The sequence below is a fragment of the Dendrobates tinctorius genome, unplaced genomic scaffold (assembly GCF_039654945.1).
Source record: "Dendrobates tinctorius isolate UK_male_01 unplaced genomic scaffold, ASM3965494v1 ptg000212l, whole genome shotgun sequence".
Taxonomy (NCBI): domain Eukaryota; kingdom Metazoa; phylum Chordata; class Amphibia; order Anura; family Dendrobatidae; genus Dendrobates; species Dendrobates tinctorius.
The window spans coordinates 2,829,623-2,850,134 of NW_027361879.1; the positions used below are offsets into that span (position 1 = coordinate 2,829,623).

Below are 20,512 nucleotides of genomic sequence, written 5' to 3' on the forward strand. Positions count from 1 at the left end.
TTGCCTGCGGTTTGGTCCTGCGGATTCACTATCTCCACAATGGTGGAGATAGGAACCCGCAGCGTTTTCCACAGAAAGAATTGACATGCAATTCTTTCTGCGGATTCAAAACCGCAGCAAATCCGCGCGGTTTTTTCCGCAGCGTCGGCACAGCGTTTTTTTTTACCCATTCAAATGAATGGTACTGTACACCGCAGCTAAAACTGCTGCGTGTCTGTAGCGGCCAATCCGCAGCGTGTGCACACAGCCTTAAAGCAAGACCTTTCATTTAGGGAGGGTAGTAGAGGGGGCGGTGTAGGAGCAGTGCTCCTCTGGCCTCTTTCCTAGTACTGAAGCGCGTTTGACCGTGAGGGGAGGGTGGCCTAACAAAAAAGGGGTTGGCCTATGCAAATTAAAAGCGCGTGGAGTGGAATCCTGGGGGAAAAAAAAAAAAAAAAAATCAGCCGCCTGCGCTTTTGTTATGCGCCCAGACTTGGTTTGAATGTCTTCCTCAGGGTGGTGTCTGTGTCATTCTCCACAATGGGTGCCTGTCTTAAGCCCTGTGGCCTTGCAAGCGGCAAACCATTTCTGGTTATCGCTTCTCGGCCTTTTGGCTAAGATCAAGTGTAGTATCTGTTCTTATCAGTTTAATATCTGATACGTCCCCTATCTGGGGACCATATATTAAATGGATTTTTAGAACAGGGAGATGGAAAAAGAGCTTGCTCACTTCACTCCACGTATCAGCCCAGTATGGCAGTTTCTCTGGGAATGGTGCACTCACTCTCTTAAGCGGTTTCCAAAGACAGATTGAATTGAAATCGGGATAAGCAAGTAGTGTTTTCAAAGCATGATTTGAATGCTTTTTTCCAATGTCGCTGCTCTGCAATTAGTTTTTCTTGGTCCAAGTTGCACATTTCCAATTCCTTAGCCTTGATTTAACTTGACCAACTCTTCTACTACTACTACTACTACTACTACTACTACTCTTATTCACCGCTATATGGGAGGCATTGCACTGTATTCAATGTGTCCGTAAAATAATGATCTATCTTGGCCTTTGCTGTTTGGTAGGTATAGGTGTGACAAGCTGCAGTAATGTGTTTGGCTTTGGATAGCTACATTTCTGCACACCCACCTGCTACAAGGCCTGCAGCCCCTTCGCCTCAGAACTTCCCCAGTCTTAATTCAAGCATTCAATTCCTACCACATCCCTCATGCAATGATATGTCGCTTCATTTTTGAAACATTGTCCCCCTCTTGTGGCCTTCCAACTTTGAAATTTACTGTTCAATTTTGAATTAATTCATATATGAATAAAATGGAAAAGCAACGATTTATCTGGCGAGTTATTTGAATGTTCTGCCTACGTCCACCTGTCTGACAGACGGACGGTATTCTAGTGGCTTGTAGCAGCAGCAGCAGCTAGGTGCGCTGCTTGCCTGCAGTAAATAGGATGTGTCCATCCATGGAACACTGTGATAGGAATCATGCCATTCATAGCACACAATGCTTGGATGTGTTCGACCACGTCTCACAATGGGACCACGTGTCACAATGGGCAGCCCACAGTCTGTAGCAGCTGCGCAGTAGTATTCAGCTTCAGTCTGCTGAGTGAGCCTGAGCAGACAGGTGGGCCATGCTCGCCTCCTGGTTACAATATCTGGCACCAGGAGAGTTAGGCCACGTTCACACACGCTGCGGATTCCGCTGCGGATTAATCCGCACGGATTTAGCAAAAACCGCAGATAATCCGCAGGTCCAAAGACCTGCGGATTATCTGCGGTTTTGCCTGCGGTTTGGTCCTGCGGATTCACTATCTCCACAATGGTGGAGATAGGAACCCGCAGCGTTTTCCACAGAAAGAATTGACATGCAATTCTTTCTGCGGATTCAAAACCGCAGCAAATCCGCGCGGTTTTTTCCGCAGCGTCGGCACAGCGTTTTTTTTTACCCATTCAAATGAATGGTACTGTACACCGCAGCTAAAACTGCTGCGTGTCTGTAGCGGCCAATCCGCAGCGTGTGCACACAGCCTTAAAGCAAGACCTTTCATTTAGGGAGGGTAGTAGAGGGGGCGGTGTAGGAGCAGTGCTCCTCTGGCCTCTTTCCTAGTACTGAAGCGCGTTTGACCGTGAGGGGAGGGTGGCCTAACAAAAAAGGGGTTGGCCTATGCAAATTAAAAGCGCGTGGAGTGGAATCCTGGGGGAAAAAAAAAAAAAAAAAATCAGCCGCCTGCGCTTTTGTTATGCGCCCAGACTTGGTTTGAATGTCTTCCTCAGGGTGGTGTCTGTGTCATTCTCCACAATGGGTGCCTGTCTTAAGCCCTGTGGCCTTGCAAGCGGCAAACCATTTCTGGTTATCGCTTCTCGGCCTTTTGGCTAAGATCAAGTGTAGTATCTGTTCTTATCAGTTTAATATCTGATACGTCCCCTATCTGGGGACCATATATTAAATGGATTTTTAGAACAGGGAGATGGAAAAAGAGCTTGCTCACTTCACTCCACGTATCAGCCCAGTATGGCAGTTTCTCTGGGAATGGTGCACTCACTCTCTTAAGCGGTTTCCAAAGACAGATTGAATTGAAATCGGGATAAGCAAGTAGTGTTTTCAAAGCATGATTTGAATGCTTTTTTCCAATGTCGCTGCTCTGCAATTAGTTTTTCTTGGTCCAAGTTGCACATTTCCAATTCCTTAGCCTTGATTTAACTTGACCAACTCTTCTACTACTACTACTACTACTACTACTACTACTCTTATTCACCGCTATATGGGAGGCATTGCACTGTATTCAATGTGTCCGTAAAATAATGATCTATCTTGGCCTTTGCTGTTTGGTAGGTATAGGTGTGACAAGCTGCAGTAATGTGTTTGGCTTTGGATAGCTACATTTCTGCACACCCACCTGCTACAAGGCCTGCAGCCCCTTCGCCTCAGAACTTCCCCAGTCTTAATTCAAGCATTCAATTCCTACCACATCCCTCATGCAATGATATGTCGCTTCATTTTTGAAACATTGTCCCCCTCTTGTGGCCTTCCAACTTTGAAATTTACTGTTCAATTTTGAATTAATTCATATATGAATAAAATGGAAAAGCAACGATTTATCTGGCGAGTTATTTGAATGTTCTGCCTACGTCCACCTGTCTGACAGACGGACGGTATTCTAGTGGCTTGTAGCAGCAGCAGCAGCTAGGTGCGCTGCTTGCCTGCAGTAAATAGGATGTGTCCATCCATGGAACACTGTGATAGGAATCATGCCATTCATAGCACACAATGCTTGGATGTGTTCGACCACGTCTCACAATGGGACCACGTGTCACAATGGGCAGCCCACAGTCTGTAGCAGCTGCGCAGTAGTATTCAGCTTCAGTCTGCTGAGTGAGCCTGAGCAGACAGGTGGGCCATGCTCGCCTCCTGGTTACAATATCTGGCACCAGGAGAGTTAGGCCACGTTCACACGCTGCGGATTCCGCTGCGGATTAATCCGCACGGATTTAGCAAAAACCGCAGATAATCCGCAGGTCCAAAGACCTGCGGATTATCTGCGGTTTTGCCTGCGGTTTGGTCCTGCGGATTCACTATCTCCACAATGGTGGAGATAGGAACCCGCAGCGTTTTCCACAGAAAGAATTGACATGCAATTCTTTCTGCGGATTCAAAACCGCAGCAAATCCGCGCGGTTTTTTCCGCAGCGTCGGCACAGCGTTTTTTTTTACCCATTCAAATGAATGGTACTGTACACCGCAGCTAAAACTGCTGCGTGTCTGTAGCGGCCAATCCGCAGCGTGTGCACACAGCCTTAAAGCAAGACCTTTCATTTAGGGAGGGTAGTAGAGGGGGCGGTGTAGGAGCAGTGCTCCTCTGGCCTCTTTCCTAGTACTGAAGCGCGTTTGACCGTGAGGGGAGGGTGGCCTAACAAAAAAGGGGTTGGCCTATGCAAATTAAAAGCGCGTGGAGTGGAATCCTGGGGGAAAAAAAAAAAAAAAAAATCAGCCGCCTGCGCTTTTGTTATGCGCCCAGACTTGGTTTGAATGTCTTCCTCAGGGTGGTGTCTGTGTCATTCTCCACAATGGGTGCCTGTCTTAAGCCCTGTGGCCTTGCAAGCGGCAAACCATTTCTGGTTATCGCTTCTCGGCCTTTTGGCTAAGATCAAGTGTAGTATCTGTTCTTATCAGTTTAATATCTGATACGTCCCCTATCTGGGGACCATATATTAAATGGATTTTTAGAACAGGGAGATGGAAAAAGAGCTTGCTCACTTCACTCCACGTATCAGCCCAGTATGGCAGTTTCTCTGGGAATGGTGCACTCACTCTCTTAAGCGGTTTCCAAAGACAGATTGAATTGAAATCGGGATAAGCAAGTAGTGTTTTCAAAGCATGATTTGAATGCTTTTTTCCAATGTCGCTGCTCTGCAATTAGTTTTTCTTGGTCCAAGTTGCACATTTCCAATTCCTTAGCCTTGATTTAACTTGACCAACTCTTCTACTACTACTACTACTACTACTACTACTACTCTTATTCACCGCTATATGGGAGGCATTGCACTGTATTCAATGTGTCCGTAAAATAATGATCTATCTTGGCCTTTGCTGTTTGGTAGGTATAGGTGTGACAAGCTGCAGTAATGTGTTTGGCTTTGGATAGCTACATTTCTGCACACCCACCTGCTACAAGGCCTGCAGCCCCTTCGCCTCAGAACTTCCCCAGTCTTAATTCAAGCATTCAATTCCTACCACATCCCTCATGCAATGATATGTCGCTTCATTTTTGAAACATTGTCCCCCTCTTGTGGCCTTCCAACTTTGAAATTTACTGTTCAATTTTGAATTAATTCATATATGAATAAAATGGAAAAGCAACGATTTATCTGGCGAGTTATTTGAATGTTCTGCCTACGTCCACCTGTCTGACAGACGGACGGTATTCTAGTGGCTTGTAGCAGCAGCAGCAGCTAGGTGCGCTGCTTGCCTGCAGTAAATAGGATGTGTCCATCCATGGAACACTGTGATAGGAATCATGCCATTCATAGCACACAATGCTTGGATGTGTTCGACCACGTCTCACAATGGGACCACGTGTCACAATGGGCAGCCCACAGTCTGTAGCAGCTGCGCAGTAGTATTCAGCTTCAGTCTGCTGAGTGAGCCTGAGCAGACAGGTGGGCCATGCTCGCCTCCTGGTTACAATATCTGGCACCAGGAGAGTTAGGCCACGTTCACACGCTGCGGATTCCGCTGCGGATTAATCCGCACGGATTTAGCAAAAACCGCAGATAATCCGCAGGTCCAAAGACCTGCGGATTATCTGCGGTTTTGCCTGCGGTTTGGTCCTGCGGATTCACTATCTCCACAATGGTGGAGATAGGAACCCGCAGCGTTTTCCACAGAAAGAATTGACATGCAATTCTTTCTGCGGATTCAAAACCGCAGCAAATCCGCGCGGTTTTTTCCGCAGCGTCGGCACAGCGTTTTTTTTTACCCATTCAAATGAATGGTACTGTACACCGCAGCTAAAACTGCTGCGTGTCTGTAGCGGCCAATCCGCAGCGTGTGCACACAGCCTTAAAGCAAGACCTTTCATTTAGGGAGGGTAGTAGAGGGGGCGGTGTAGGAGCAGTGCTCCTCTGGCCTCTTTCCTAGTACTGAAGCGCGTTTGACCGTGAGGGGAGGGTGGCCTAACAAAAAAGGGGTTGGCCTATGCAAATTAAAAGCGCGTGGAGTGGAATCCTGGGGGAAAAAAAAAAAAAAAAAATCAGCCGCCTGCGCTTTTGTTATGCGCCCAGACTTGGTTTGAATGTCTTCCTCAGGGTGGTGTCTGTGTCATTCTCCACAATGGGTGCCTGTCTTAAGCCCTGTGGCCTTGCAAGCGGCAAACCATTTCTGGTTATCGCTTCTCGGCCTTTTGGCTAAGATCAAGTGTAGTATCTGTTCTTATCAGTTTAATATCTGATACGTCCCCTATCTGGGGACCATATATTAAATGGATTTTTAGAACAGGGAGATGGAAAAAGAGCTTGCTCACTTCACTCCACGTATCAGCCCAGTATGGCAGTTTCTCTGGGAATGGTGCACTCACTCTCTTAAGCGGTTTCCAAAGACAGATTGAATTGAAATCGGGATAAGCAAGTAGTGTTTTCAAAGCATGATTTGAATGCTTTTTTCCAATGTCGCTGCTCTGCAATTAGTTTTTCTTGGTCCAAGTTGCACATTTCCAATTCCTTAGCCTTGATTTAACTTGACCAACTCTTCTACTACTACTACTACTACTACTACTACTACTCTTATTCACCGCTATATGGGAGGCATTGCACTGTATTCAATGTGTCCGTAAAATAATGATCTATCTTGGCCTTTGCTGTTTGGTAGGTATAGGTGTGACAAGCTGCAGTAATGTGTTTGGCTTTGGATAGCTACATTTCTGCACACCCACCTGCTACAAGGCCTGCAGCCCCTTCGCCTCAGAACTTCCCCAGTCTTAATTCAAGCATTCAATTCCTACCACATCCCTCATGCAATGATATGTCGCTTCATTTTTGAAACATTGTCCCCCTCTTGTGGCCTTCCAACTTTGAAATTTACTGTTCAATTTTGAATTAATTCATATATGAATAAAATGGAAAAGCAACGATTTATCTGGCGAGTTATTTGAATGTTCTGCCTACGTCCACCTGTCTGACAGACGGACGGTATTCTAGTGGCTTGTAGCAGCAGCAGCAGCTAGGTGCGCTGCTTGCCTGCAGTAAATAGGATGTGTCCATCCATGGAACACTGTGATAGGAATCATGCCATTCATAGCACACAATGCTTGGATGTGTTCGACCACGTCTCACAATGGGACCACGTGTCACAATGGGCAGCCCACAGTCTGTAGCAGCTGCGCAGTAGTATTCAGCTTCAGTCTGCTGAGTGAGCCTGAGCAGACAGGTGGGCCATGCTCGCCTCCTGGTTACAATATCTGGCACCAGGAGAGTTAGGCCACGTTCACACGCTGCGGATTCCGCTGCGGATTAATCCGCACGGATTTAGCAAAAACCGCAGATAATCCGCAGGTCCAAAGACCTGCGGATTATCTGCGGTTTTGCCTGCGGTTTGGTCCTGCGGATTCACTATCTCCACAATGGTGGAGATAGGAACCCGCAGCGTTTTCCACAGAAAGAATTGACATGCAATTCTTTCTGCGGATTCAAAACCGCAGCAAATCCGCGCGGTTTTTTCCGCAGCGTCGGCACAGCGTTTTTTTTTACCCATTCAAATGAATGGTACTGTACACCGCAGCTAAAACTGCTGCGTGTCTGTAGCGGCCAATCCGCAGCGTGTGCACACAGCCTTAAAGCAAGACCTTTCATTTAGGGAGGGTAGTAGAGGGGGCGGTGTAGGAGCAGTGCTCCTCTGGCCTCTTTCCTAGTACTGAAGCGCGTTTGACCGTGAGGGGAGGGTGGCCTAACAAAAAAGGGGTTGGCCTATGCAAATTAAAAGCGCGTGGAGTGGAATCCTGGGGGAAAAAAAAAAAAAAAAAATCAGCCGCCTGCGCTTTTGTTATGCGCCCAGACTTGGTTTGAATGTCTTCCTCAGGGTGGTGTCTGTGTCATTCTCCACAATGGGTGCCTGTCTTAAGCCCTGTGGCCTTGCAAGCGGCAAACCATTTCTGGTTATCGCTTCTCGGCCTTTTGGCTAAGATCAAGTGTAGTATCTGTTCTTATCAGTTTAATATCTGATACGTCCCCTATCTGGGGACCATATATTAAATGGATTTTTAGAACAGGGAGATGGAAAAAGAGCTTGCTCACTTCACTCCACGTATCAGCCCAGTATGGCAGTTTCTCTGGGAATGGTGCACTCACTCTCTTAAGCGGTTTCCAAAGACAGATTGAATTGAAATCGGGATAAGCAAGTAGTGTTTTCAAAGCATGATTTGAATGCTTTTTTCCAATGTCGCTGCTCTGCAATTAGTTTTTCTTGGTCCAAGTTGCACATTTCCAATTCCTTAGCCTTGATTTAACTTGACCAACTCTTCTACTACTACTACTACTACTACTACTACTACTCTTATTCACCGCTATATGGGAGGCATTGCACTGTATTCAATGTGTCCGTAAAATAATGATCTATCTTGGCCTTTGCTGTTTGGTAGGTATAGGTGTGACAAGCTGCAGTAATGTGTTTGGCTTTGGATAGCTACATTTCTGCACACCCACCTGCTACAAGGCCTGCAGCCCCTTCGCCTCAGAACTTCCCCAGTCTTAATTCAAGCATTCAATTCCTACCACATCCCTCATGCAATGATATGTCGCTTCATTTTTGAAACATTGTCCCCCTCTTGTGGCCTTCCAACTTTGAAATTTACTGTTCAATTTTGAATTAATTCATATATGAATAAAATGGAAAAGCAACGATTTATCTGGCGAGTTATTTGAATGTTCTGCCTACGTCCACCTGTCTGACAGACGGACGGTATTCTAGTGGCTTGTAGCAGCAGCAGCAGCTAGGTGCGCTGCTTGCCTGCAGTAAATAGGATGTGTCCATCCATGGAACACTGTGATAGGAATCATGCCATTCATAGCACACAATGCTTGGATGTGTTCGACCACGTCTCACAATGGGACCACGTGTCACAATGGGCAGCCCACAGTCTGTAGCAGCTGCGCAGTAGTATTCAGCTTCAGTCTGCTGAGTGAGCCTGAGCAGACAGGTGGGCCATGCTCGCCTCCTGGTTACAATATCTGGCACCAGGAGAGTTAGGCCACGTTCACACGCTGCGGATTCCGCTGCGGATTAATCCGCACGGATTTAGCAAAAACCGCAGATAATCCGCAGGTCCAAAGACCTGCGGATTATCTGCGGTTTTGCCTGCGGTTTGGTCCTGCGGATTCACTATCTCCACAATGGTGGAGATAGGAACCCGCAGCGTTTTCCACAGAAAGAATTGACATGCAATTCTTTCTGCGGATTCAAAACCGCAGCAAATCCGCGCGGTTTTTTCCGCAGCGTCGGCACAGCGTTTTTTTTTACCCATTCAAATGAATGGTACTGTACACCGCAGCTAAAACTGCTGCGTGTCTGTAGCGGCCAATCCGCAGCGTGTGCACACAGCCTTAAAGCAAGACCTTTCATTTAGGGAGGGTAGTAGAGGGGGCGGTGTAGGAGCAGTGCTCCTCTGGCCTCTTTCCTAGTACTGAAGCGCGTTTGACCGTGAGGGGAGGGTGGCCTAACAAAAAAGGGGTTGGCCTATGCAAATTAAAAGCGCGTGGAGTGGAATCCTGGGGGAAAAAAAAAAAAAAAAAATCAGCCGCCTGCGCTTTTGTTATGCGCCCAGACTTGGTTTGAATGTCTTCCTCAGGGTGGTGTCTGTGTCATTCTCCACAATGGGTGCCTGTCTTAAGCCCTGTGGCCTTGCAAGCGGCAAACCATTTCTGGTTATCGCTTCTCGGCCTTTTGGCTAAGATCAAGTGTAGTATCTGTTCTTATCAGTTTAATATCTGATACGTCCCCTATCTGGGGACCATATATTAAATGGATTTTTAGAACAGGGAGATGGAAAAAGAGCTTGCTCACTTCACTCCACGTATCAGCCCAGTATGGCAGTTTCTCTGGGAATGGTGCACTCACTCTCTTAAGCGGTTTCCAAAGACAGATTGAATTGAAATCGGGATAAGCAAGTAGTGTTTTCAAAGCATGATTTGAATGCTTTTTTCCAATGTCGCTGCTCTGCAATTAGTTTTTCTTGGTCCAAGTTGCACATTTCCAATTCCTTAGCCTTGATTTAACTTGACCAACTCTTCTACTACTACTACTACTACTACTACTACTACTCTTATTCACCGCTATATGGGAGGCATTGCACTGTATTCAATGTGTCCGTAAAATAATGATCTATCTTGGCCTTTGCTGTTTGGTAGGTATAGGTGTGACAAGCTGCAGTAATGTGTTTGGCTTTGGATAGCTACATTTCTGCACACCCACCTGCTACAAGGCCTGCAGCCCCTTCGCCTCAGAACTTCCCCAGTCTTAATTCAAGCATTCAATTCCTACCACATCCCTCATGCAATGATATGTCGCTTCATTTTTGAAACATTGTCCCCCTCTTGTGGCCTTCCAACTTTGAAATTTACTGTTCAATTTTGAATTAATTCATATATGAATAAAATGGAAAAGCAACGATTTATCTGGCGAGTTATTTGAATGTTCTGCCTACGTCCACCTGTCTGACAGACGGACGGTATTCTAGTGGCTTGTAGCAGCAGCAGCAGCTAGGTGCGCTGCTTGCCTGCAGTAAATAGGATGTGTCCATCCATGGAACACTGTGATAGGAATCATGCCATTCATAGCACACAATGCTTGGATGTGTTCGACCACGTCTCACAATGGGACCACGTGTCACAATGGGCAGCCCACAGTCTGTAGCAGCTGCGCAGTAGTATTCAGCTTCAGTCTGCTGAGTGAGCCTGAGCAGACAGGTGGGCCATGCTCGCCTCCTGGTTACAATATCTGGCACCAGGAGAGTTAGGCCACGTTCACACGCTGCGGATTCCGCTGCGGATTAATCCGCACGGATTTAGCAAAAACCGCAGATAATCCGCAGGTCCAAAGACCTGCGGATTATCTGCGGTTTTGCCTGCGGTTTGGTCCTGCGGATTCACTATCTCCACAATGGTGGAGATAGGAACCCGCAGCGTTTTCCACAGAAAGAATTGACATGCAATTCTTTCTGCGGATTCAAAACCGCAGCAAATCCGCGCGGTTTTTTCCGCAGCGTCGGCACAGCGTTTTTTTTTACCCATTCAAATGAATGGTACTGTACACCGCAGCTAAAACTGCTGCGTGTCTGTAGCGGCCAATCCGCAGCGTGTGCACACAGCCTTAAAGCAAGACCTTTCATTTAGGGAGGGTAGTAGAGGGGGCGGTGTAGGAGCAGTGCTCCTCTGGCCTCTTTCCTAGTACTGAAGCGCGTTTGACCGTGAGGGGAGGGTGGCCTAACAAAAAAGGGGTTGGCCTATGCAAATTAAAAGCGCGTGGAGTGGAATCCTGGGGGAAAAAAAAAAAAAAAAAATCAGCCGCCTGCGCTTTTGTTATGCGCCCAGACTTGGTTTGAATGTCTTCCTCAGGGTGGTGTCTGTGTCATTCTCCACAATGGGTGCCTGTCTTAAGCCCTGTGGCCTTGCAAGCGGCAAACCATTTCTGGTTATCGCTTCTCGGCCTTTTGGCTAAGATCAAGTGTAGTATCTGTTCTTATCAGTTTAATATCTGATACGTCCCCTATCTGGGGACCATATATTAAATGGATTTTTAGAACAGGGAGATGGAAAAAGAGCTTGCTCACTTCACTCCACGTATCAGCCCAGTATGGCAGTTTCTCTGGGAATGGTGCACTCACTCTCTTAAGCGGTTTCCAAAGACAGATTGAATTGAAATCGGGATAAGCAAGTAGTGTTTTCAAAGCATGATTTGAATGCTTTTTTCCAATGTCGCTGCTCTGCAATTAGTTTTTCTTGGTCCAAGTTGCACATTTCCAATTCCTTAGCCTTGATTTAACTTGACCAACTCTTCTACTACTACTACTACTACTACTACTACTACTCTTATTCACCGCTATATGGGAGGCATTGCACTGTATTCAATGTGTCCGTAAAATAATGATCTATCTTGGCCTTTGCTGTTTGGTAGGTATAGGTGTGACAAGCTGCAGTAATGTGTTTGGCTTTGGATAGCTACATTTCTGCACACCCACCTGCTACAAGGCCTGCAGCCCCTTCGCCTCAGAACTTCCCCAGTCTTAATTCAAGCATTCAATTCCTACCACATCCCTCATGCAATGATATGTCGCTTCATTTTTGAAACATTGTCCCCCTCTTGTGGCCTTCCAACTTTGAAATTTACTGTTCAATTTTGAATTAATTCATATATGAATAAAATGGAAAAGCAACGATTTATCTGGCGAGTTATTTGAATGTTCTGCCTACGTCCACCTGTCTGACAGACGGACGGTATTCTAGTGGCTTGTAGCAGCAGCAGCAGCTAGGTGCGCTGCTTGCCTGCAGTAAATAGGATGTGTCCATCCATGGAACACTGTGATAGGAATCATGCCATTCATAGCACACAATGCTTGGATGTGTTCGACCACGTCTCACAATGGGACCACGTGTCACAATGGGCAGCCCACAGTCTGTAGCAGCTGCGCAGTAGTATTCAGCTTCAGTCTGCTGAGTGAGCCTGAGCAGACAGGTGGGCCATGCTCGCCTCCTGGTTACAATATCTGGCACCAGGAGAGTTAGGCCACGTTCACACGCTGCGGATTCCGCTGCGGATTAATCCGCACGGATTTAGCAAAAACCGCAGATAATCCGCAGGTCCAAAGACCTGCGGATTATCTGCGGTTTTGCCTGCGGTTTGGTCCTGCGGATTCACTATCTCCACAATGGTGGAGATAGGAACCCGCAGCGTTTTCCACAGAAAGAATTGACATGCAATTCTTTCTGCGGATTCAAAACCGCAGCAAATCCGCGCGGTTTTTTCCGCAGCGTCGGCACAGCGTTTTTTTTTACCCATTCAAATGAATGGTACTGTACACCGCAGCTAAAACTGCTGCGTGTCTGTAGCGGCCAATCCGCAGCGTGTGCACACAGCCTTAAAGCAAGACCTTTCATTTAGGGAGGGTAGTAGAGGGGGCGGTGTAGGAGCAGTGCTCCTCTGGCCTCTTTCCTAGTACTGAAGCGCGTTTGACCGTGAGGGGAGGGTGGCCTAACAAAAAAGGGGTTGGCCTATGCAAATTAAAAGCGCGTGGAGTGGAATCCTGGGGGAAAAAAAAAAAAAAAAAATCAGCCGCCTGCGCTTTTGTTATGCGCCCAGACTTGGTTTGAATGTCTTCCTCAGGGTGGTGTCTGTGTCATTCTCCACAATGGGTGCCTGTCTTAAGCCCTGTGGCCTTGCAAGCGGCAAACCATTTCTGGTTATCGCTTCTCGGCCTTTTGGCTAAGATCAAGTGTAGTATCTGTTCTTATCAGTTTAATATCTGATACGTCCCCTATCTGGGGACCATATATTAAATGGATTTTTAGAACAGGGAGATGGAAAAAGAGCTTGCTCACTTCACTCCACGTATCAGCCCAGTATGGCAGTTTCTCTGGGAATGGTGCACTCACTCTCTTAAGCGGTTTCCAAAGACAGATTGAATTGAAATCGGGATAAGCAAGTAGTGTTTTCAAAGCATGATTTGAATGCTTTTTTCCAATGTCGCTGCTCTGCAATTAGTTTTTCTTGGTCCAAGTTGCACATTTCCAATTCCTTAGCCTTGATTTAACTTGACCAACTCTTCTACTACTACTACTACTACTACTACTACTACTCTTATTCACCGCTATATGGGAGGCATTGCACTGTATTCAATGTGTCCGTAAAATAATGATCTATCTTGGCCTTTGCTGTTTGGTAGGTATAGGTGTGACAAGCTGCAGTAATGTGTTTGGCTTTGGATAGCTACATTTCTGCACACCCACCTGCTACAAGGCCTGCAGCCCCTTCGCCTCAGAACTTCCCCAGTCTTAATTCAAGCATTCAATTCCTACCACATCCCTCATGCAATGATATGTCGCTTCATTTTTGAAACATTGTCCCCCTCTTGTGGCCTTCCAACTTTGAAATTTACTGTTCAATTTTGAATTAATTCATATATGAATAAAATGGAAAAGCAACGATTTATCTGGCGAGTTATTTGAATGTTCTGCCTACGTCCACCTGTCTGACAGACGGACGGTATTCTAGTGGCTTGTAGCAGCAGCAGCAGCTAGGTGCGCTGCTTGCCTGCAGTAAATAGGATGTGTCCATCCATGGAACACTGTGATAGGAATCATGCCATTCATAGCACACAATGCTTGGATGTGTTCGACCACGTCTCACAATGGGACCACGTGTCACAATGGGCAGCCCACAGTCTGTAGCAGCTGCGCAGTAGTATTCAGCTTCAGTCTGCTGAGTGAGCCTGAGCAGACAGGTGGGCCATGCTCGCCTCCTGGTTACAATATCTGGCACCAGGAGAGTTAGGCCACGTTCACACGCTGCGGATTCCGCTGCGGATTAATCCGCACGGATTTAGCAAAAACCGCAGATAATCCGCAGGTCCAAAGACCTGCGGATTATCTGCGGTTTTGCCTGCGGTTTGGTCCTGCGGATTCACTATCTCCACAATGGTGGAGATAGGAACCCGCAGCGTTTTCCACAGAAAGAATTGACATGCAATTCTTTCTGCGGATTCAAAACCGCAGCAAATCCGCGCGGTTTTTTCCGCAGCGTCGGCACAGCGTTTTTTTTTACCCATTCAAATGAATGGTACTGTACACCGCAGCTAAAACTGCTGCGTGTCTGTAGCGGCCAATCCGCAGCGTGTGCACACAGCCTTAAAGCAAGACCTTTCATTTAGGGAGGGTAGTAGAGGGGGCGGTGTAGGAGCAGTGCTCCTCTGGCCTCTTTCCTAGTACTGAAGCGCGTTTGACCGTGAGGGGAGGGTGGCCTAACAAAAAAGGGGTTGGCCTATGCAAATTAAAAGCGCGTGGAGTGGAATCCTGGGGGAAAAAAAAAAAAAAAAAATCAGCCGCCTGCGCTTTTGTTATGCGCCCAGACTTGGTTTGAATGTCTTCCTCAGGGTGGTGTCTGTGTCATTCTCCACAATGGGTGCCTGTCTTAAGCCCTGTGGCCTTGCAAGCGGCAAACCATTTCTGGTTATCGCTTCTCGGCCTTTTGGCTAAGATCAAGTGTAGTATCTGTTCTTATCAGTTTAATATCTGATACGTCCCCTATCTGGGGACCATATATTAAATGGATTTTTAGAACAGGGAGATGGAAAAAGAGCTTGCTCACTTCACTCCACGTATCAGCCCAGTATGGCAGTTTCTCTGGGAATGGTGCACTCACTCTCTTAAGCGGTTTCCAAAGACAGATTGAATTGAAATCGGGATAAGCAAGTAGTGTTTTCAAAGCATGATTTGAATGCTTTTTTCCAATGTCGCTGCTCTGCAATTAGTTTTTCTTGGTCCAAGTTGCACATTTCCAATTCCTTAGCCTTGATTTAACTTGACCAACTCTTCTACTACTACTACTACTACTACTACTACTACTCTTATTCACCGCTATATGGGAGGCATTGCACTGTATTCAATGTGTCCGTAAAATAATGATCTATCTTGGCCTTTGCTGTTTGGTAGGTATAGGTGTGACAAGCTGCAGTAATGTGTTTGGCTTTGGATAGCTACATTTCTGCACACCCACCTGCTACAAGGCCTGCAGCCCCTTCGCCTCAGAACTTCCCCAGTCTTAATTCAAGCATTCAATTCCTACCACATCCCTCATGCAATGATATGTCGCTTCATTTTTGAAACATTGTCCCCCTCTTGTGGCCTTCCAACTTTGAAATTTACTGTTCAATTTTGAATTAATTCATATATGAATAAAATGGAAAAGCAACGATTTATCTGGCGAGTTATTTGAATGTTCTGCCTACGTCCACCTGTCTGACAGACGGACGGTATTCTAGTGGCTTGTAGCAGCAGCAGCAGCTAGGTGCGCTGCTTGCCTGCAGTAAATAGGATGTGTCCATCCATGGAACACTGTGATAGGAATCATGCCATTCATAGCACACAATGCTTGGATGTGTTCGACCACGTCTCACAATGGGACCACGTGTCACAATGGGCAGCCCACAGTCTGTAGCAGCTGCGCAGTAGTATTCAGCTTCAGTCTGCTGAGTGAGCCTGAGCAGACAGGTGGGCCATGCTCGCCTCCTGGTTACAATATCTGGCACCAGGAGAGTTAGGCCACGTTCACACGCTGCGGATTCCGCTGCGGATTAATCCGCACGGATTTAGCAAAAACCGCAGATAATCCGCAGGTCCAAAGACCTGCGGATTATCTGCGGTTTTGCCTGCGGTTTGGTCCTGCGGATTCACTATCTCCACAATGGTGGAGATAGGAACCCGCAGCGTTTTCCACAGAAAGAATTGACATGCAATTCTTTCTGCGGATTCAAAACCGCAGCAAATCCGCGCGGTTTTTTCCGCAGCGTCGGCACAGCGTTTTTTTTTACCCATTCAAATGAATGGTACTGTACACCGCAGCTAAAACTGCTGCGTGTCTGTAGCGGCCAATCCGCAGCGTGTGCACACAGCCTTAAAGCAAGACCTTTCATTTAGGGAGGGTAGTAGAGGGGGCGGTGTAGGAGCAGTGCTCCTCTGGCCTCTTTCCTAGTACTGAAGCGCGTTTGACCGTGAGGGGAGGGTGGCCTAACAAAAAAGGGGTTGGCCTATGCAAATTAAAAGCGCGTGGAGTGGAATCCTGGGGGAAAAAAAAAAAAAAAAAATCAGCCGCCTGCGCTTTTGTTATGCGCCCAGACTTGGTTTGAATGTCTTCCTCAGGGTGGTGTCTGTGTCATTCTCCACAATGGGTGCCTGTCTTAAGCCCTGTGGCCTTGCAAGCGGCAAACCATTTCTGGTTATCGCTTCTCGGCCTTTTGGCTAAGATCAAGTGTAGTATCTGTTCTTATCAGTTTAATATCTGATACGTCCCCTATCTGGGGACCATATATTAAATGGATTTTTAGAACAGGGAGATGGAAAAAGAGCTTGCTCACTTCACTCCACGTATCAGCCCAGTATGGCAGTTTCTCTGGGAATGGTGCACTCACTCTCTTAAGCGGTTTCCAAAGACAGATTGAATTGAAATCGGGATAAGCAAGTAGTGTTTTCAAAGCATGATTTGAATGCTTTTTTCCAATGTCGCTGCTCTGCAATTAGTTTTTCTTGGTCCAAGTTGCACATTTCCAATTCCTTAGCCTTGATTTAACTTGACCAACTCTTCTACTACTACTACTACTACTACTACTACTACTCTTATTCACCGCTATATGGGAGGCATTGCACTGTATTCAATGTGTCCGTAAAATAATGATCTATCTTGGCCTTTGCTGTTTGGTAGGTATAGGTGTGACAAGCTGCAGTAATGTGTTTGGCTTTGGATAGCTACATTTCTGCACACCCACCTGCTACAAGGCCTGCAGCCCCTTCGCCTCAGAACTTCCCCAGTCTTAATTCAAGCATTCAATTCCTACCACATCCCTCATGCAATGATATGTCGCTTCATTTTTGAAACATTGTCCCCCTCTTGTGGCCTTCCAACTTTGAAATTTACTGTTCAATTTTGAATTAATTCATATATGAATAAAATGGAAAAGCAACGATTTATCTGGCGAGTTATTTGAATGTTCTGCCTACGTCCACCTGTCTGACAGACGGACGGTATTCTAGTGGCTTGTAGCAGCAGCAGCAGCTAGGTGCGCTGCTTGCCTGCAGTAAATAGGATGTGTCCATCCATGGAACACTGTGATAGGAATCATGCCATTCATAGCACACAATGCTTGGATGTGTTCGACCACGTCTCACAATGGGACCACGTGTCACAATGGGCAGCCCACAGTCTGTAGCAGCTGCGCAGTAGTATTCAGCTTCAGTCTGCTGAGTGAGCCTGAGCAGACAGGTGGGCCATGCTCGCCTCCTGGTTACAATATCTGGCACCAGGAGAGTTAGGCCACGTTCACACGCTGCGGATTCCGCTGCGGATTAATCCGCACGGATTTAGCAAAAACCGCAGATAATCCGCAGGTCCAAAGACCTGCGGATTATCTGCGGTTTTGCCTGCGGTTTGGTCCTGCGGATTCACTATCTCCACAATGGTGGAGATAGGAACCCGCAGCGTTTTCCACAGAAAGAATTGACATGCAATTCTTTCTGCGGATTCAAAACCGCAGCAAATCCGCGCGGTTTTTTCCGCAGCGTCGGCACAGCGTTTTTTTTTACCCATTCAAATGAATGGTACTGTACACCGCAGCTAAAACTGCTGCGTGTCTGTAGCGGCCAATCCGCAGCGTGTGCACACAGCCTTAAAGCAAGACCTTTCATTTAGGGAGGGTAGTAGAGGGGGCGGTGTAGGAGCAGTGCTCCTCTGGCCTCTTTCCTAGTACTGAAGCGCGTTTGACCGTGAGGGGAGGGTGGCCTAACAAAAAAGGGGTTGGCCTATGCAAATTAAAAGCGCGTGGAGTGGAATCCTGGGGGAAAAAAAAAAAAAAAAAATCAGCCGCCTGCGCTTTTGTTATGCGCCCAGACTTGGTTTGAATGTCTTCCTCAGGGTGGTGTCTGTGTCATTCTCCACAATGGGTGCCTGTCTTAAGCCCTGTGGCCTTGCAAGCGGCAAACCATTTCTGGTTATCGCTTCTCGGCCTTTTGGCTAAGATCAAGTGTAGTATCTGTTCTTATCAGTTTAATATCTGATACGTCCCCTATCTGGGGACCATATATTAAATGGATTTTTAGAACAGGGAGATGGAAAAAAGAGCTTGCTCACTTCACTCCACGTATCAGCCCAGTATGGCAGTTTCTCTGGGAATGGTGCACTCACTCTCTTAAGCGGTTTCCAAAGACAGATTGAATTGAAATCGGGATAAGCAAGTAGTGTTTTCAAAGCATGATTTGAATGCTTTTTTCCAATGTCGCTGCTCTGCAATTAGTTTTTCTTGGTCCAAGTTGCACATTTCCAATTCCTTAGCCTTGATTTAACTTGACCAACTCTTCTACTACTACTACTACTACTACTACTACTACTCTTATTCACCGCTATATGGGAGGCATTGCACTGTATTCAATGTGTCCGTAAAATAATGATCTATCTTGGCCTTTGCTGTTTGGTAGGTATAGGTGTGACAAGCTGCAGTAATGTGTTTGGCTTTGGATAGCTACATTTCTGCACACCCACCTGCTACAAGGCCTGCAGCCCCTTCGCCTCAGAACTTCCCCAGTCTTAATTCAAGCATTCAATTCCTACCACATCCCTCATGCAATGATATGTCGCTTCATTTTTGAAACATTGTCCCCCTCTTGTGGCCTTCCAACTTTGAAATTTACTGTTCAATTTTGAATTAATTCATATATGAATAAAATGGAAAAGCAACGATTTATCTGGCGAGTTATTTGAATGTTCTGCCTACGTCCACCTGTCTGACAGACGGACGGTATTCTAGTGGCTTGTAGCAGCAGCAGCAGCTAGGTGCGCTGCTTGCCTGCAGTAAATAGGATGTGTCCATCCATGGAACACTGTGATAGGAATCATGCCATTCATAGCACACAATGCTTGGATGTGTTCGACCACGTCTCACAATGGGACCACGTGTCACAATGGGCAGCCCACAGTCTGTAGCAGCTGCGCAGTAGTATTCAGCTTCAGTCTGCTGAGTGAGCCTGAGCAGACAGGTGGGCCATGCTCGCCTCCTGGTTACAATATCTGGCACCAGGAGAGTTAGGCCACGTTCACACGCTGCGGATTCCGCTGCGGATTAATCCGCACGGATTTAGCAAAAACCGCAGATAATCCGCAGGTCCAAAGACCTGCGGATTATCTGCGGTTTTGCCTGCGGTTTGGTCCTGCGGATTCACTATCTCCACAATGGTGGAGATAGGAACCCGCAGCGTTTTCCACAGAAAGAATTGACATGCAATTCTTTCTGCGGATTCAAAACCGCAGCAAATCCGCGCGGTTTTTTCCGCAGCGTCGGCACAGCGTTTTTTTTTACCCATTCAAATGAATGGTACTGTACACCGCAGCTAAAACTGCTGCGTGTCTGTAGCGGCCAATCCGCAGCGTGTGCACACAGCCTTAAAGCAAGACCTTTCATTTAGGGAGGGTAGTAGAGGGGGCGGTGTAGGAGCAGTGCTCCTCTGGCCTCTTTCCTAGTACTGAAGCGCGTTTGACCGTGAGGGGAGGGTGGCCTAACAAAAAAGGGGTTGGCCTATGCAAATTAAAAGCGCGTGGAGTGGAATCCTGGGGGAAAAAAAAAAAAAAAAAATCAGCCGCCTGCGCTTTTGTTATGCGCCCAGACTTGGTTTGAATGTCTTCCTCAGGGTGGTGTCTGTGTCATTCTCCACAATGGGTGCCTGTCTTAAGCCCTGTGGCCTTGCAAGCGGCAAACCATTTCTGGTTATCGCTTCTCGGCCTTTTGGCTAAGATCAAGTGTAGTATCTGTTCTTATCAGTTTAATATCTGATACGTCCCCTATCTGGGGACCATATATTAAATGGATTTTTAGAACAGGGAGATGGAAAAAGAGCTTGCTCACTTCACTCCACGTATCAGCCCAGTATGGCAGTTTCTCTGGGAATGGTGCACTCACTCTCTTAAGCGGTTTCCAAAGACAGATTGAATTGAAATCGGGATAAGCAAGTAGTGTTTTCAAAGCATGATTTGAATGCTTTTTTCCAATGTCGCTGCTCTGCAATTAGTTTTTCTTGGTCCAAGTTGCACATTTCCAATTCCTTAGCCTTGATTTAACTTGACCAACTCTTCTACTACTACTACTACTACTACTACTACTACTCTTATTCACCGCTATATGGGAGGCATTGCACTGTATTCAATGTGTCCGTAAAATAATGATCTATCTTGGCCTTTGCTGTTTGGTAGGTATAGGTGTGACAAGCTGCAGTAATGTGTTTGGCTTTGGA

The 20,512-nt window shown here is 46.7% G+C and overlaps 12 non-coding genes across 12 annotated transcripts; all 12 read left to right on the forward strand.

Moving 5' to 3' along the window:
* The first annotated feature begins 573 nt into the window (after positions 1 to 573).
* Positions 574 to 764, forward strand: LOC141058543 (U2 spliceosomal RNA). The gene has a single exon (XR_012222231.1). It is a non-coding gene; the product is annotated as a U2 spliceosomal RNA (small nuclear RNA).
* A 1,576-nt stretch (positions 765 to 2,340) lies between these two features.
* On the forward strand, positions 2,341 to 2,531 carry LOC141058544 (U2 spliceosomal RNA). The gene has a single exon (XR_012222232.1). It is a non-coding gene; the product is annotated as a U2 spliceosomal RNA (small nuclear RNA).
* A 1,574-nt stretch (positions 2,532 to 4,105) lies between these two features.
* Positions 4,106 to 4,296, forward strand: LOC141058545 (U2 spliceosomal RNA). Its single transcript, XR_012222233.1, has one exon. It is a non-coding gene; the product is annotated as a U2 spliceosomal RNA (small nuclear RNA).
* A 1,574-nt stretch (positions 4,297 to 5,870) lies between these two features.
* LOC141058546 (U2 spliceosomal RNA) lies at positions 5,871 to 6,061 on the forward strand. The gene has a single exon (XR_012222234.1). It is a non-coding gene; the product is annotated as a U2 spliceosomal RNA (small nuclear RNA).
* A 1,574-nt stretch (positions 6,062 to 7,635) lies between these two features.
* LOC141058547 (U2 spliceosomal RNA) lies at positions 7,636 to 7,826 on the forward strand. The gene has a single exon (XR_012222235.1). It is a non-coding gene; the product is annotated as a U2 spliceosomal RNA (small nuclear RNA).
* A 1,574-nt stretch (positions 7,827 to 9,400) lies between these two features.
* On the forward strand, positions 9,401 to 9,591 carry LOC141058549 (U2 spliceosomal RNA). The gene has a single exon (XR_012222236.1). It is a non-coding gene; the product is annotated as a U2 spliceosomal RNA (small nuclear RNA).
* A 1,574-nt stretch (positions 9,592 to 11,165) lies between these two features.
* Positions 11,166 to 11,356, forward strand: LOC141058550 (U2 spliceosomal RNA). Its single transcript, XR_012222237.1, has one exon. It is a non-coding gene; the product is annotated as a U2 spliceosomal RNA (small nuclear RNA).
* A 1,574-nt stretch (positions 11,357 to 12,930) lies between these two features.
* LOC141058552 (U2 spliceosomal RNA) lies at positions 12,931 to 13,121 on the forward strand. Its single transcript, XR_012222239.1, has one exon. It is a non-coding gene; the product is annotated as a U2 spliceosomal RNA (small nuclear RNA).
* Positions 13,122 to 14,695: 1,574 nt separating this feature from the next.
* LOC141058553 (U2 spliceosomal RNA) lies at positions 14,696 to 14,886 on the forward strand. The gene has a single exon (XR_012222240.1). It is a non-coding gene; the product is annotated as a U2 spliceosomal RNA (small nuclear RNA).
* Positions 14,887 to 16,460: 1,574 nt separating this feature from the next.
* LOC141058554 (U2 spliceosomal RNA) lies at positions 16,461 to 16,651 on the forward strand. The gene has a single exon (XR_012222241.1). It is a non-coding gene; the product is annotated as a U2 spliceosomal RNA (small nuclear RNA).
* Positions 16,652 to 18,225: 1,574 nt separating this feature from the next.
* Positions 18,226 to 18,417, forward strand: LOC141058513 (U2 spliceosomal RNA). Its single transcript, XR_012222204.1, has one exon. It is a non-coding gene; the product is annotated as a U2 spliceosomal RNA (small nuclear RNA).
* Positions 18,418 to 19,991: 1,574 nt separating this feature from the next.
* On the forward strand, positions 19,992 to 20,182 carry LOC141058555 (U2 spliceosomal RNA). Its single transcript, XR_012222242.1, has one exon. It is a non-coding gene; the product is annotated as a U2 spliceosomal RNA (small nuclear RNA).
* The last annotated feature ends 330 nt before the right edge of the window (positions 20,183 to 20,512 follow it).